The sequence below is a fragment of the Eubalaena glacialis genome, chromosome 1 (assembly GCF_028564815.1).
Source record: "Eubalaena glacialis isolate mEubGla1 chromosome 1, mEubGla1.1.hap2.+ XY, whole genome shotgun sequence".
Taxonomy (NCBI): Eukaryota; Metazoa; Chordata; class Mammalia; order Artiodactyla; family Balaenidae; genus Eubalaena; species Eubalaena glacialis.
The window spans coordinates 7,842,849-7,859,046 of NC_083716.1; the positions used below are offsets into that span (position 1 = coordinate 7,842,849).

General features: G+C 44.3%; 1 long non-coding RNA gene across 2 annotated transcripts in view; it reads left to right on the forward strand.

Moving 5' to 3' along the window:
* The window catches only part of LOC133092712 (uncharacterized), an 81,056-nt gene that overhangs the window by 15,520 nt on the left and 49,338 nt on the right, over positions 1-16,198 (forward strand). The gene's annotated exons all lie outside the window — the stretch shown is intronic.

Below are 16,198 nucleotides of genomic sequence, written 5' to 3' on the forward strand. Positions count from 1 at the left end.
TTTAACTCTCCACGGGAAGTAGAATGGAATTATCTGAAGCCTGTTTTCTTTTTTTTTTTTTTTAATTTTACACTTTATTTATTTATTTATTTATTTTTGGCTGTGTTGGGTCTTCGTTTCTGTGCGAGGGCTTTCTCTAGTTGTGGCACGTGGGGGCCACTCTTCATCGTGGTGCGCGGGCCTCTCACTATCGCGGCCTCTCTTGTTGCGGAGCACAGGCTCCAGACGCGCAGGCTCAGTAGTTGTGGCGCACGGGCCCAGTTGCTCCGCGGCATGTGGGATCCTCCCAGACCAGGGCTCGAACCTGTGTCCCCTGCATTGGCAGGCAGATTCTCAACCACTGTGCCACCAGGGAAGCCCTGAAGCCTGTTTTCTAACTCAAGGAACAGCAGTTGGAATCATTTTTTTCTGACCAAAGGAGACACTTGTGTAAAATTTTCTGGGTGCAGAGTCCAAGCTGGAATCACTCCCGAGTGAGTGGGGTATGAGATCCGGTGTATCAGTTTCTTCTTGCTGCTGTAACAAATTACCACAAACTCGGTGGCTTAACACAACACAAATTTATTAAGTTAAAATTTTGTAGTTCAGAAGACTGAAGGGGACCTCAGTGTGTTAAAAGCTAGGTGCCGGCTGGCTGATTCCTTACTGGAGGTTCTAGGGGGGCATCCATTACCTTGCCCGTTGCAGCTTCTTGAGGCTGCCTGCATCCCTTGGATGGTGGCTCTTTTTCCCCTGTTTTCAAAGCCTGTCACTCTGACCTCTGCTCCTGTCATTCCTTCTCTGACTCTGACCCTCCTGCCTCCCTCTGATAAGGACCTTTGTGATTTCATTTAGCCCATCGGATAATCCAGGATAATCTTCCATCTCTAGACTATTAATTAATTGCATCTGTAAAGTCCCTTTTACCATGGAAAGGGACAAATTCACCATTCTGGGGAATAGGATTGAAGAACCTTGGGACTGTAATTTGGCCTATCATAGCCAGAAAATCGTTTCCATGGCCTGGCTGCTCCAATCCTTCCACTGCCCTGGGAGGCAGAAGGAGAGGGGGTTGTGGGCCCCCTTTCATGGAGATGCCCAGAGGTGAAGTCATTGCCCAGGATTGAGAAGTGAGTGCCGGAGCTGAGAGTGGAACCAGGGTCTCCCCATTGCAATGCCAACACTGTTCCTGTCAGCTCCCGTGAGCCCCTGTCAAAACAGGCTCTCTGCGTGGAGACTGAGTGTGTAGATTCTGTCTGCAAATGGAACCTGCATTGTGGACCTGGCTCCATGATTCACCTGAGATCACACAGTCCGTGAGTTTCTTAATGTCCCTGGGTCTCAGTCTTCTGGGGAAAGTAGTCATTTTTCTATAAAGCACATAATAAGTGTTGGCTATGTGGTAGCCGTTACTAATAACAACAGGGCAGAACCTCAAAGCTTAGACCCTCCAAGGACGTGCACTGAGGTGCCAGGATGCCTCTGGTTCTTGCCTGCTGTGCTCGGGGCCCTACGCATGCTCCCTCTTCTCTCTGTTCCTCTCTGTTAGCCAAACCCTACTCATCATTCTAAGCCCAACTTGGATATCACCTCCTCCAGGAAGCTCTCTTTGGCTGTGCCAGGTGGAGTTGGCTGCTCCTTCCCAATGTTGGAACCATGGTTGCCTCTCAGGAGGGGTGAACCTGGACAGGGAGATGGAAGGATTCCAGTGTTACCCTCTGCAGATCCGGGTTGGAATTCCACGCCTGTCACTTACCAGTATATGTTTTCAGGCTATTCTGAACCTGATTCCTTACCCGTGACATGGGTTGGAGGATGACAAGCTTACTTCCCAAGATGTTGTGAGGCCTGAATGAGACCATTCATGTGAAGCTCTTCCCTCGAGTCTTGCACATGTTAAGTTCTCAGTAAATGGTAGCTACATACAAGGAAAGCATGGAAATCCCACAGTTACTTGAGACAGAGGAACCCAGGTACAAATTCCCTCTGCTTTTGGCTGGAATCACATCAGTGTGAGGGCTTAGCTCCTGCACACTGGACCCTTGTTATGGCCATCTTTTATTTATTTTTTTTAACTTTTTATTTTATATTTAAGTATAGCCGATTAACAGTGTTGTGATAGTTTCAGGTGCACAGCAGAGCGACTCAGCCATATATATATATACATGTATCCATTCTCCCCCAAAGTCCCCTCCCATCCAGGCTGGTTATGGCCATCTTTGATTAGCAAAAATGGAATATCAGATTAATTGCTGTGAAGCATGTGGGCTGATTGAAGCAATGGGGTGGGCTGTGGGAACCCAAGATATTCCCAGGGACCTTGATGCTGTTGGGGGGCAGTGACTCAGAGGCCCTGCCCCCAGTGGTTTTTGTGTTTACTGGGGCTACATTTAAACACTGGTGATGGTGGGCTTCCCAGACCCCAGGAATCTGGTTACGATGCTGTGTGCCTCACCCACAGTGTGTGGAGGTGAAGGTCCCTTGCAGGGCTGAGCAGTGGGAAGGAGGCTGCAGGATAACAGAGTGGGGGCCCCAGTCCTGCAGAGGGGGTGAATGGGCCTCAGTTCCCCTGGCCCTGCTGCCCGTCATCCCAGGACCCTGTGCTGACCTGCCCCTTTGCCCTCATTGTCTGGGCAGCTGCCCCATAAGCCGAGTATTAGCCTGACGTTGTCCTGGGGCCATAAACACCTTGTAAAAGTTGCTGGGAACAAGATACTTTATGTTGGTGGCGACTCCAGCCCAGGCCATTAAGTCTGTCCTGACGTGGGGCTGGGGCTTGCGGTGGCCTGACTCACAGGTTTTGTGTAAGCCCCTAATTAGGGCCTCTGTGCCGCCGCCCCTCTCCAGTCTTACTGGGCTCTGCCCTGAGTCCTGGCAGGACTTTCGGGCTCCCAGGGCCAAGGGCTCTGATTTACATTGTTTAATACCTTTTACCCCTTTTCCTTGCCCTTGGCTTAATGCTCTCCTGCTGCTGTCTTAAAATTCGTAGTCATTTGGAACAAGGGCCTGTATTTTCATTTTGCACTGAGCCCTGCAAATTATGTAGCTGCTCCCGGCTAAGAGGGTGCTTTGTGGACTGCAGGGTGCTCTCCAGACGAAAGGCCGGGCTGGCTGGAGGGGAGTGAGGGAGGGGCACGGTAGTGAGAGACCAAGTCTGAGCAGTGATGCCAGAGTGTGTATGGGGCCTGCGGAGAGTGCAGGGCCCTGGGGGCCACTGTGAGAGCTTTGGCTCCCCTCTGAGAGGAATAGGGAGGCACAGGAAGGGTTGGACAGAAGAGTGACATTACCCGACCTAAAGTACAGAAAGGTCAACTTGGCTGCTGTTGGGAAGAGAGTCCAAGGGTAGAAACAGGGAGACCACTCAGGAGGCTGGTGGGGAAATAGGATAAAGATGCTGGTGACTCAGATGAGGCTGGGAGCAGTGGTGCTGGAGGGAAGCGGTGAGATTCTGTATATATTCTTAGGATGAAGCCATCAGGTTTTGTGATGGAGTAGATGTCATCCAGGGGGTCTGGCTTGTCCTGGTAGAAAGTCTCCAAAGAGACTTTCCCTTCTGTCCCCCATGCCACTTGGCCATTGTTTCTCTCCCCCTTCCCCATCCTGGAATTAGGGCCGGTTTTGTAACTTGCTTTGATCAGTAGAGTGTGGGGAAATGATGCTGTGTCCGTTCCTGGCCTCACGTTGAAGAGGCCCAGCAGCTTCTGGTTCTGCTCTCTGGGAACCCAGTTGCTGTGCTGTAAGGAGGCTGGGAGAGACTCCTGGAGGAGAAGCCCGTGGACAGCTGGCCGACAAGCAACACCAACTTCCAGACCTGTGAGAAGGACCTTCTTCCATGTTCCAGCCCCAAATGAGTTCCCAGATGAATGTGGCCGTGGAAGTGACTCCAGCTGACATCACATGGGACGGAAGAACCACCCAGATGAGCCCTGCCCGAGTTCCTGACCAAAAGAATCATGGGAAACAAGACATTGTTCTTTTGGGCTGCTTGTTATGCATCAGTCTCTATCTGCCGTAGACATCCAAGCAGAAATGTGTTGAGTAGGCAGCTGGATACGTGAGTTCAGGAAAGAGATCCAGGCTGGGAGTTTTCGATATACAGATGTCATTAAAGTCTTGAAACTGAATGAAATTGACAAGATTGAGTGTGGACGGAGAAGAGAAGAGGACCAAGGACTAAATCCCCTGACACTTGGATCTTTAAGTGGTCAGGGAGATGGGGAGGGGCCAGCAAAGGGGAGCGATGGGGAGGCCACCGGACACCCATGTGCTGGCCTCTCCACGCCAGGCGACCAGCTCCGGGCACCCAGCCCTCCCTCCCACTCTCTCACTTTTTCCTGGTGATGATCTTTCTAATGTGACCCCCTTGCTCCTGTCTCCTGTGGATACAGCCGAGAGTGCCGACGACCCTCGGCCATGTCCGTTCCTGTCTCCTCTGAGCTGAGGTCCTAGTCAGCATCCTCACTCATCCTGCCCCGTCAGGCTAGGGCTTGTGCTCAGCTCACTCCATTCGTTCCTTCCATCCATTTATTATCCTTCCCTCCCTCCCTCCCTTCCATCCATCATTCCCGTCTTTCTGCCATGGATTCATGGGCGCTTCCTCAGCAGGTGTGCCCTGGGAGGTACTCCACCCCTGTCCGAAGGCCCTCACTGTTCAGACTGTCATCCTCAAAAAGTTAATAATCACAGGGATGGTAAACCAATGCCACCCCCTGACAGTGTCCCCTTCCACAAGGTTCTGGCGTTTTGTTGCTGCTGCTACTGCTGCAGGGGGTCTGTGTCCATCCCTCCCCGTCTAAGCGCCCTTGGGAATCTGTGAAATAGAGGACAGTCATTCCTATTCTCTACAGTTATCAAGGCTGACGTCTAATTACCAAGAAAAAACACTCAGCAGTGTTCAGACAGCAGCTGAGACTGGCTGTCACCAGGGTGTTACCTGAGCCATCTTTCTTGGACTCTGTGGCCCCAGAGGTGTCCAGGATCCACCCTCAGTGCGTGCTGGACTCTTTGGGGGCTTTGCTGCGAGGTGGCATGGGCAGAGTCCAGAACCCCCGGCCCCCAGTTCAGGGACCGCTGTCGTGGTCTTGGAAGTTAGCTCACCTTCGGCCTCTGTCTCCTCACTTGGGTTGGCATCTCTGGCTGAGGGGTAGAGGGTTGGGTGGCTGGGCCAGAGGGCAGAGGCCTCAGAGGCGGTTAGAGAATGCAGGTGCTCTCGGCTGAAGCAGGGGCCCTGGGGTCTGAGCTGTGATTGTTGAGGAAAGGCCAAGGGTGCTGGCCTGGGGCTGGTGGAGGGGAGAAGGATGGAAGGGGGTGGCTAGGAAGGTCCTGCAACTTGTACCTGACTTCAAGTAAGATCCAGACTTCCTCTGTCTCTCTGCAGACCCCATTCCTGTGGTGGAGAAAGGCCCCCAGCACCGTCCTCGTACACATGTCCAGTACTGACGTGTCCCAGAACCCAGCTGAGGTCTTGGTTCGCTTTGCCGGTGGCCTATGCCAGGCTGTGCTTGGTTTCATTTCCTTTATTATTTCCCCCTTTCATCTTCCCTCCTCACTCCTATTTCCCTCCGCCCAATACTACCCACTTCAGTGCATTTAATTTACATCCTCCCAATCCCCTTTCAATACATTATACATTTATTTAAATATAAGTGACTCTTTGAAATAGATAGAGTGCCATTTTGCATGTGTTTTAAAATCTCCATAAATACTATTGGCCCATAAATCTCATTGTCTTTCTTACTTTTTTTTTTTTTTTTTTTGCCAGACATTAAGTTTTTGAGATCGGTCCTTGTTGCTATGTGTAAGTCTGGTTCAGTACATTAGATGGCTGTATGGAATTTTCATTATGTGAGTATACTTATGCTATAGGTTGAATGTTTGTGGGCCCCCCCACCCCTGGCAAAGAAAAACCCTCACATCTTAAAATTCTAACGCCCAAGGTGATGGTATTTGGAGGTGGGTCTTTGGGAGGTGACTAGGTCATGAGGGTGGAGCCCTCATGAATGGAATTAGTGCCCTTGTAAAAGGGGCCCCAGAGAGCTCCATCATGCCTTCTGCCATGTGAGGTCACACCCAGAAAATAGCGGGAAGTGGGCTTTCACTCGACAGTGAATCTGCTGTCACCTTGATCTTGGATTTCCCAGCCTCCAGGACTGTGAGAGGTAAATGTCTATTGTTTTATGAGCTGCCCAGTCTTTGGTGTTCTGTTATAGCAGCCTGAGCCAACTCTGTCTCTCTCTCTGTCTCTCTGTCTGTCTGTCTGTCTCTCTCTCTTACACACACACACACACACACACACACACACACACACACACCCCTTTTCCATTCCTGAGCAATGGGCCCTACCCCTCTATGTGATGAGAATAATGCTGTGCTGAAAGCCCTTCTCCATGTCTCCTGGTGGCCCTGAGGCATGTCTCTGGGATGCATCTGCAGGAGCCCCACGCCTGTCCTGGGCTGCTGCATGGTGGGTGGGTACACACTACCTGGCTGTCCACAGTCCTGCAGCAGCCTGGCCTCCCAGCTGAACGGGGCCCCATTTCTGCAAGCTCACAGCTGCCCTTGCTGTCACTTGACCTTCTATTTTTGGAGAATCAGATGGCTGGAGGTGATGTCTCCTTGTTCCCGAGTCTCTGGCAGAGGTCTCCTCATTTCCTCAGCAGACGCTGTCTCCCCCCTGTTAACCATCTGCTTATACTTCATTCATTTTCCTGAGGGGCTGACTCTCTCTCACTCGCTGATTTGTAGGACTTACTTGTATAATTTACATAATAATTTTTATCAGTTTCAGACTTTGAAGAAAAAGTGCCCCCAGTCTGTCACTCATCTGTTCAGTTTGTCGGTGGTATTCTTTATTGAACAGAAATCTTTAATTTTGATGAAGTTGAATCTGTCATTTTTTTCCACATAGTTCATTCTTTTGGCATCTTGTTTAAGAAACTGTTGCCAACGTTGAGACCATGAAGCTTTTTCTCTTTTTTAAAAAATTAGCTTTAGAATTTAAAGCTAATATTTCAGGCCTTAAACTATTTGGAATATGTATGTGTGTCCATATTATATTATATTGTATTATATTATCATGTGATATTACATTATATATATAATATTTTTCATTTTTACAGTCTTGTTTTTATGTACAATATGAAGACTTTCCAAATACCATTGATGGTTGCATCTAAAGAGCTTTAGTGTTTATTTTCTTTCTTCATAACCTGTACTGAGAATCTAAACTATCACTAGTTCTAGAGGAAGTAAATAACCAGGGCAAATACTTTTCTTATACTTCCTTTGTTTCTTCCTTCCCGGATTCTAATGTGTTGGCACCAATGGCAGTTGTTCATCTTGGGTTGTTTACCTCTGCATTTTGAGCAGCCGAATGCTCCACTAGCTTATCTTCCCTTTGAAGCAGCCTGATTATTTGCTTCCTTAATTCAGTGTGAGGATTTCAAGAATCCGCTTTTCATTTAGAACTTGCTTCTTTCAACCGCTGTTCCTTGCAGGAAAAGTTTGGATTGCATAACGGCTTAATATGCATTAAACATTAAAAAATACCACAAATGGGGACTTCCCTGGTGGTCCAGTGGTTAAGACTCCACGCTTTCAGTGCAGGGGGCGTGGGTTCAATCCCTGGTCGGGAACTAAGATCCCACATGCTGCGTGGCCAAAAAAAAAAAAAAAATCGCAAATGTATGTTGAAATTATGACACACTGTGATTCCCATACTAATGACTGTCAAATAGGCAACATGATAAATGCGGCCAGCGAGTCAAGGTGCTGAAGGAATGTTGGACCCGGGGCTCTCCATGTGGAGTATAGTCTGTATGTGGTAGGAGCCCAAATCTTCCTCACATGGCAGGTTAATATCTCCAGCATCATTTCCTAAATAATTCATCTTTTCCTCTCTGAGTTTTGATGCCGTTGACATGATTTTGGTATGATTCTGGAATTTCTGTTCTGTTTCTTTGATTGTCTCATCTGTTCCCTTGCCAATACCACATCTTTGATCTTTAGCCATTCATGAATCTTTATTTTTCATATGAATTTTCAAGTCAACCTGTAAAGTTCCTCAAAATGTGTTACTGTGACTTTGATTGGATTATCTTTAATTTTCAGATGAGCTTGAGGAGAATCAACCTTGGTGATGTGAAGTTGTGCCATCCATGAATGGGACACAGTTCCCTATTTCCTCACATATCCTTTTGTGCCTTTACTAGATTCAAAATTTTCTCCATAGAGATTTTGTGCATTCTCTAATAGGCTAATTCATAGATGCTTTCTATTTTTTATTGCTACGATAAATGCTAATATATTTTGGCTACATTTTTCCAGCTAGTTTTGGCTGGAACAGAGAAACACTGCTGCTTTCTGTATGTTGATTATGTATCTGGCAGCTGTACTGAACTCTCCCATTTCTTCTTTTTTTTTTTTTAACATCTTTATTGGAGTGTAATTGCTTTACAATGGTGTGTTAGTTTCTGCTTTATAATAAAGTGAATCAGCTATACATATACATATATCCCCATATCTCCTCCCTCCTGCATCTCCCTCCCATCCTCCCTATCCCACCCCTCTAGGTGGTCACAAAGTACCGAGCTGATCTCCCTCTGCTATGTGGCTGCTTCCCACTAGCTATCTATTTTACATTTGGTAGTGTATATATGCCCATGCCACTCTCTCACTTCGTCTCAGCTTACCCTTCTCCCTCCTTGTGTCCTCAAGTCCATTCTCTATGTCTACGTCTTTATTCCAGTCCTGCCCCTAGGTTCTTCAGAACAATTTTTTTTTTTTTTTTTTTAGATTCCATATATATGTGTTAGCATACGGTATTTGTTTTTCTCTTTCTGACTTACTTCACTCTGTATGACAGTCTCTATGTCCATCCACCTCACTACAAATAACTCAATTTCATTTCTTTTTGTGGCTAATATTCCATTGTATATATGTGCCACATCTTCTTTATCCATTCATCTGTCAATGGACACTTAGGTCGCTTCCAGGTCCTGGCTATTGTAAATAGAGCTGCAATGAACATTGTGGTACATGACTCGTTTTGAATTATGGTTTTCTCAGGGTATATGCCCAGTAATGGGATTGCTGGGTCGTATGGTAGCTCTATTTTTAGTTTTTTAAGGAGCCTCCATACTGTTCTCCATAGTGGCTGTATCAATTTACATTCCCACCAACAGTGCAAGAGGGTTCCCTTTTCTCCACACCCTCTCCAGCATTTATTGTTTGTAGATTTTTTGATGATGGCCATTCTGACTGGTGTGAGGTGATACCTCATTGTAGTTTTGATTTACATTTCTCTAACGATTAGTGATGTTGAGCATCCTTTCATGTGTTTGTTGGCTATCTGTTTATCTTCTTTGGAGAAATGTCTATTTAGGTCTTCTGCCCATTTTTGGATTGGGTTGTTTGTTTTTTTGATTTTGAGCTGCATGAGCTGCTTGTAAATTTTGGAGATTAATCATTTGTCAGTTGCTTCATTTGCAAATATTTTCTCCCATTCTGAGGGTTGTCTTTTCGTCTTGTTTATGGTTTCCTTTGCTGTGCAAAAGATTTTGTTTCATTAGGTCCCATTTGTTTATTTTTGTTTTTATTTCCATTTCTCTAGGAGCTGGGTCAAAAAGGATCTTGCTGTGATTTATGTCATAGAGTATTCTGCCTATGTTTTTCTCTAAGAGTTTTATAGTGTCTAGCCTTACATTTAGGTCTTTAATCCATTTTGAGTTTATTTTTGTGTATGGTGCTAGGGAGTGTTCTAATTTCATTCTTTTACATGTAGCTGTCCAGTTTTCCCAGCACCACTTATTGAAGAGGCTGTCTTTTCTCCATTGTATATTCTTGCCTCCTTTATCAAAAATAAGGTGACCATATGTGAGTGTGTTTATCTCTGGGCTTTCTATCCTGTTCCATTGATCTATATTTCTGTTTTTGTGCCAGTACCATACTGTCTTGATTACTGTAGCTTTGTAGTATAGTCTGAAGTCCAGGAGCCTGATTCCTCCAGCTCCGTTTTTTTTTTTTTCTCAAGATTGCTTTGGCTGTTCAGGGTCTTTTGTATTTCCACACAAATTGTGAAATTTTTTGTTCTAGTTCTGTGAAAAATGCCATTGGTAGTTTGATAGGGATTGCACTGAATCTGTAGATTGCTTTGGGTAGTATAGTCATTTTCACAATGTTGATTCTTCCAATCCAAGAACATGGTATATCTCTCCATCTGTTTGTATCATCTTTAATTTCTTTCATCAGTGTTTTATAGTTTTCTGCATACAGGTCTTTTGTCTCCTTAGGTAGGCTTATTCCTAGGTATTTTATTCTTTTTGTTGCAGTGGTAAATGGGAGTGTTTCCTTAATTTCTCTTTCAGATTTTTCATCATTAGTGTATAGGAATGCAAGAGATTTCTGTGCATTAATTTTGTATCCTGCTACTTTACCAAATTCATTGATTAGCTCTAGTGGTTTTCTGGTAGTATCTTTAGGATTCTCACTATGTATCTGCATACAGTGACAGCTTTACTTCTTCTTTTCCAATTTGGATTCCTTTTATTTCTTTTTCTTCTCTGATTGCTGTGGCTGAAACTTCCAAAACTATGTTGAATAATAGTGGTGAGAGTGGACAACCTTGTCTTGTTCCTGATCTTAGAGGAAATGGTTTCAGTTTTTCACCATTGAGAAAGATGTTGGCTGTGGGTTTGTCATATATGGCCTTTATTATGTTGAGGTAAGTTCCCTCTGTGTCTGCTTTCTGGAGGGTTTTTGTCGTAAATGGGTGTTGAATTTTGTCGAAAGCTTTTTCTGCATCTATTGAGATGATCATGTGGTTTTTCTCCTTCAGTTTGTTAATATGGTTTATCACGTTGATTGATTTGCATATATTGAAGAATCCTTGCATTCCTGGGATAAACCCCACTTGATCATGGTGTATGATCCTTTTAATGTGCTGTTGGATTCTGTTTGCTAGTATTTTGTTGAGGATTTTTGCATCTACGTTCATCAGTGATATTGTCCTGTAGTTTTCTTTCTTTGTGACATCTTTGTCTGGTTTTGGTATCAGGGTGATGGTGGCCTCGTAGAATGAGTTTGGGAGTATTCCTCCCTCTGCTATATTTTGGAAGAGATTGAGAAGGATAGGTGTTAGCTCTTCTCTAAATGTTTGATAGAATTCGCCTGTGAAGCCATCTGGTCCTGGGCTTTTGTTTGTTGGAAGATTTTTAATCGCAGTCTCAATTTCAGTGCTTGTGATTGGTCTGTTTATATTTTCTATTTCTTCCTGGTTCAGTCTCAGAAGGTTGTACTTTTCTAAGAATTTGTCCATTTCTTCCAGGTTGTCCATTTTATTGGCATAGAGTTGCTTGTAGTAGTCTCTTAGGATGCTTTGTATTTCTGTGGTGTCTGTTGTAACTTCTCCTTTTTCATTTCTAATTTTATTGATTTGAGTCCTCTCCCTCTTTTTCTTGATGAGTCTGGCTAATGGTTTATCAATTTTATCTTCTCAAAGAACCAGCTTTAAGTTTTATTGATCTTTGCTATCATTTCCTTCATTTCTTTTTCATTTTTTTTTTTTAATTTAATTTTATTTATTTATTTTTGGCTGCGTTGGATCTTCATTGCTGCATGCGGGCTTTCTCTAGTTGCGGCGAGCGGGGGCCACTCTTCCTTGCTGTGCGCGGGCTTCTCACTGCGGTGGCTTCTCTTATTGCAGAACACGGGCTCTAGGCGTGGGGGCTTCAGTAGTTGTGGCTCGTGGGCTCTAGAGCGCAGGCTCAGTAGTTGTGGCGCCCAGGCCTAGTTGCTCCACGGCATGTGGGATCTTCCCGGACCAGGGCTCGAACCCTTATCCCCTGCACTGGCAGGCGGATTCTTAACCACTGCGCCACCAGGGAAGCCCTTCATTTATTTCTGATCTGATCTTAGTGATTTCTTTCCTTCTGCTAACTTTGGGGTTTTTTTGTTCTTCTTTGTCTAATTGCTTTAGCTGTAAGGTTAGGTTGTTTATTTGAGATGTTTCTTGTTTTTGAGGTAGGATTGTATTGCTGTAAACTTCCCTCTTAGAACTGCTTTTGCTGCATCCCATAGGTTTTGGGTCATCGTGTTTTCATTATCACTTGTTTCTAGGTATGTTTTGATTTCCTCTTTCATTTCTTCAGTGATCTCTTGGTTTTTTAGTGGTGTATTGTTTAGCCTCCATGTATTTGTATTTTTTACATATTTTTTCCTGTAATTGATATCTAGTCTCATAACGTTGTGGTCGGAAAAGATACTTGATACGATTTCAATTTTCTTAAATTTACCAAGGCTTGATTTGTGACCCAAGATATGATCTATCCTGGAGAATGTTCCATGAGCACTTGAGAAGAAAGTGTATTCTGTTGTTTTTGGATGGAATGTCCTATAAATATCAGTTAAGTCCATCTTGTTTAATGTGTCATTTAAAGCTTGTGTTTCCTTATTTATTTTCATTCTGGATGATCTGTCCATTGGTGAAAGTGGGGTGTTGAAGTCCCCTACTATGGTTGCGTTGCTGTTGATTTCCCCTTTTATGGTTGTTAGCATTTGCCTTATGTATTGAGGTGCTCCTATGTTGGGTGCATAAATATTTACAATTGCTATATCTTCTTCTTGGATTGATCCCTTGATCATTATGTAGTGTCCTTCTTGGTCTCTTGTAATAGTCTTTATTTTAAAGTCTATTTTGTCTGATATGAGAATTGCTACTCCAGCTTTCTTTTGATTTCCATTTGCATGGAATATCCTTTTCCATCCCCTCACTTTCAGTCTGTAAGTGTCCCTAGGTCTGAAGTGGGTCTCTTGTGGACAGCATATATACGGGTCTTGTTTTCGTATCCATTCAGCCAGTCTATGTCTTTTGGTTGGAACATTTAATCCACTTACATTTAAGGTAGTTATCGATATGTATGTTCCTATGACCATTTTCTTAATTGTTTTGGGTTTGTTATTGTAGGTCTTTTCCTTCTCTTGTGTTTTCTGCCTAAAGAAGTTCCTTTAGCATTTGTTGTAAAGCTGGTTTGGTGGTGCTGAATTGTCTTAACTTTTGCTTGTCTGTAAAGGTTTTAATTTCTCCATCAAATCTGAATGAGATCCTTGCTGGGTAGAGTAATCTTGGTTGTAGCTTTTTCCCTTTCATCACTTTAAATATGTCCTGCCACTCCCTTCTGGCTTGCAGAGTTTGTGCTGAAAGACCAGCTGTTAACCTTATGGGGATTCCCTTGTATGTTATTTGTTGCTTTTCCCTTGCTGCTTTTAATATGTTTTCTTTGCATTTAATTTTTGATAGTTTGATTAATATGTGTCTTGGCGTGTTTCTCCTTGGATTTATCCTGTATGGGACTCTCTGCACTTCCTGGACTTGATTGACTATTTCCTTTCCCATGTTAGGGAAGTTTTCAACTATAATGTCTTCAAATATTTTCTCAGACCCTTTCTTTTTCTCTTCTTCTTCTGGGAATTCGAATGTTGGTGTGTTTAATGTTGTCCCAGAGGTCTGAGACTGTCCTCAGTTCTTTTCATTCTTTTTTCTTTTTTCTGGTCTGTGGTAGTTATTTCCACTATTTTATCTTCCAGGTGACTTATCCGTTCTTCTGCCTCTGGTATTCTGCTATTGATTCCTTCTAGAGAATTTTAAATTTCATTTATTGTATTGTTCATCATTGTTTGTTTGCTCTTTAGTTCTTCTAGGTCCTTGTTAAACGTTTCTTGTATTTTCTCCATTCTACTTCCAAGATTTTGGATCATCTTTACTATCATTACTGTGAATTCTTTTTCAGGTAGACTGCCTATTTCCTCTTCATTTGTTTGGTCTGGTGGGTTTTTACCTTGCTCCTTCATCTGCTGTGTGTTTCTCTGTCTTCTCATTTTGCTTAACTTACTGTGTTTGGGGTCTCCTGTTTGCAGGCTGCAGGTTCATATTTCCCGTTGTTTTTGGTGTCTGCTTCCAGTGGCTAAGGTTGGTTCAGTGGGTTGTGTAGGCTTCCTGGTGGAGGGGACTGGTGCCTGTGTTCTGGTGGATGAGGCTGGATCTTGTGTTTCTGGTGGGCAGGACCACATCCAGTGTGTGTTTTGGGGTGTCTGTGACCTTATTATGATTTTAGACAGCCTCTCTGCTAATGGGTGGGGTTGTGTTCCTGTCTTGTTAGTTGTTTGGCATAGGGTGTCCAGCACTGTAGCTTGCTGGTCGTTGAGTGGAGCTTAACGTCTTAGCGTTGAGATGGAGATCTCTGGGAGAGCTTTCGCCATTTGATATTACATGGAGCTGGGAGGTCTCTGGTGGACCAGTGTCTTGAACTTGGCTCTCTCAATTTAGAGGCACAGGCCTGACACCCGGCTGGAGCACGAAAACCCTGTCAGCCACACGGCTATTATATCTGCAGGAATGCTGGGAAGTCTCAATGAACAACTTCAGAAAAATGCCACCTGTACGAGGAGGAGCTCCTTGATGAGATGCAAAAACCACAGGCCAGCTGTGAACTCGAGTCTGCTTTCCAGTTTACTGTTACGCCTCCTCGCAGATACCTCTGTCTCTCTTTCTGTGGCCGTCTCCCATTTTTTCTAATAGTCTGTCTGTTGATTCTCTTGGGTTTTTACTTTCTTTCGTGGCTATTGATCTAGTCAGCTTTTCTATTTCCTCTTGAGTCCGTTTTGGCATTTATATTTTTTTTCCAGAAGTATTTCCATTTAATCTGTTTTAAAGTATTGGCTTGTGGTTGTGAATAATATCCCTTAAATATTTAATATCAAATACAATATTTGTTATATCTGAGTTGTTCCCTGTTTTCATTTTGTATTTTATATATTGGTATTTTGACTGTGCTCATCATTTCTGTTTTGTTCTCGATTTTTGAATTTTTTTTGAATTCTGCCTGTTATTTATTTTCTTATGTCCTTCTTGTTACCTTGAATTGACTGTTGTTCTTTTTCTAGTCCTGTGAGCTACACACATTTGTTTTCCTTTTTTCTTGTTTTCTAATTAATATAGTAAAGGTTTTGAAAAATATGAAAAAAAAAAAAGGGACTTCCCTGGCAGTCCAGTGGTTAAGACACCGCACTTCCACTGCAGGGGGTGCGGGTTCGATCCCTGGTTGGGGAACTGAGATCCCCCATGCCGCACAGCACAGCCAAAAAATAGAAAAAAAAAGGGTTTGAATTTTCCTCTAAGAATGACATTAGCTACAATCCATGAATTTTTCCATGTGTTATGTTCATTATTATTCACTTGTTGGGGGGTAATTTCAGCTATTCAGTATTCTGTATTCTGAATGATTATATTTCCTCTATCCTTATTAACTCTAATTTTTATAGTGATTAAAGAAACCTTTTAGACTTTTAAAAAAGTTGTCTTTAATTTGAAAATGACGTACCAGGAGATATAACCAACGTAGAGGTGAGCAAGTCCGGGAGAGGAGGTGTGAGCGGGTGCACTGATGGCCTCTCAGAAGCCCTGAATCCGGACAGTGAAGTCACCTCCCCCATTACCCAGTTTGTGGAGGATTTTCTGTCACTTGCAACAGAAAATCTACCCAGCCCGGGCTTGGCGAAGGGCTGCAGACACTGAGTCTGCATGAGCCTGGACCATCAGGTGGGGCCCAGGGCGGCCTACCAGGTCAGGTTCAGGGTCAGGCAAGGTGGAGTCTGCAGGGAGGGGGGGCGCATGCAGCACAGGCCACAGGATTCTTCCACATGTAAGGAGGAGTCTGGAGGATGACAAACCTCCAGAGTGAAACTCATCCAGGGCGGGCTTATGTATTAATAACAACAACAACAACAGTAGCAGCTACAATCTCTCAGTGAGGCCAGTTCTGTGCCAAGCACTGTCCTAAGGACTTTACAGATATTACCTCATAGTCTTCACAACAGTCCATGTTGTTGGCACTGTTTTTATCCTCAGGTGCAGAGGCTGAGGCACAGAGCAGTTAAGAAAGTTGCCCAAGGTGGTCAGCTGGCTAGGGATAGAGCTGGCATCAAGCCCAGAAGGCAGAGCCAGTTGGCCCTGGGTCCCTGCTGGTAACCACTGTGCTGTCCCAAAAGGGGCTGAGCAGACTTGACACCTTTGGCAAAGTAGCGGGCTCCCCTGCTGCACCTGTGATGAGTCCAGGTTCCTGGTTGTCTATTCCTTTCCCTTTAGCAGAGGCTGACGCTTTGATTTCCAACTGGATGGAGGAAGCTGGCTGCTTTCTCCTTACGTGGCCCTGAAAGAAGCAGGAAT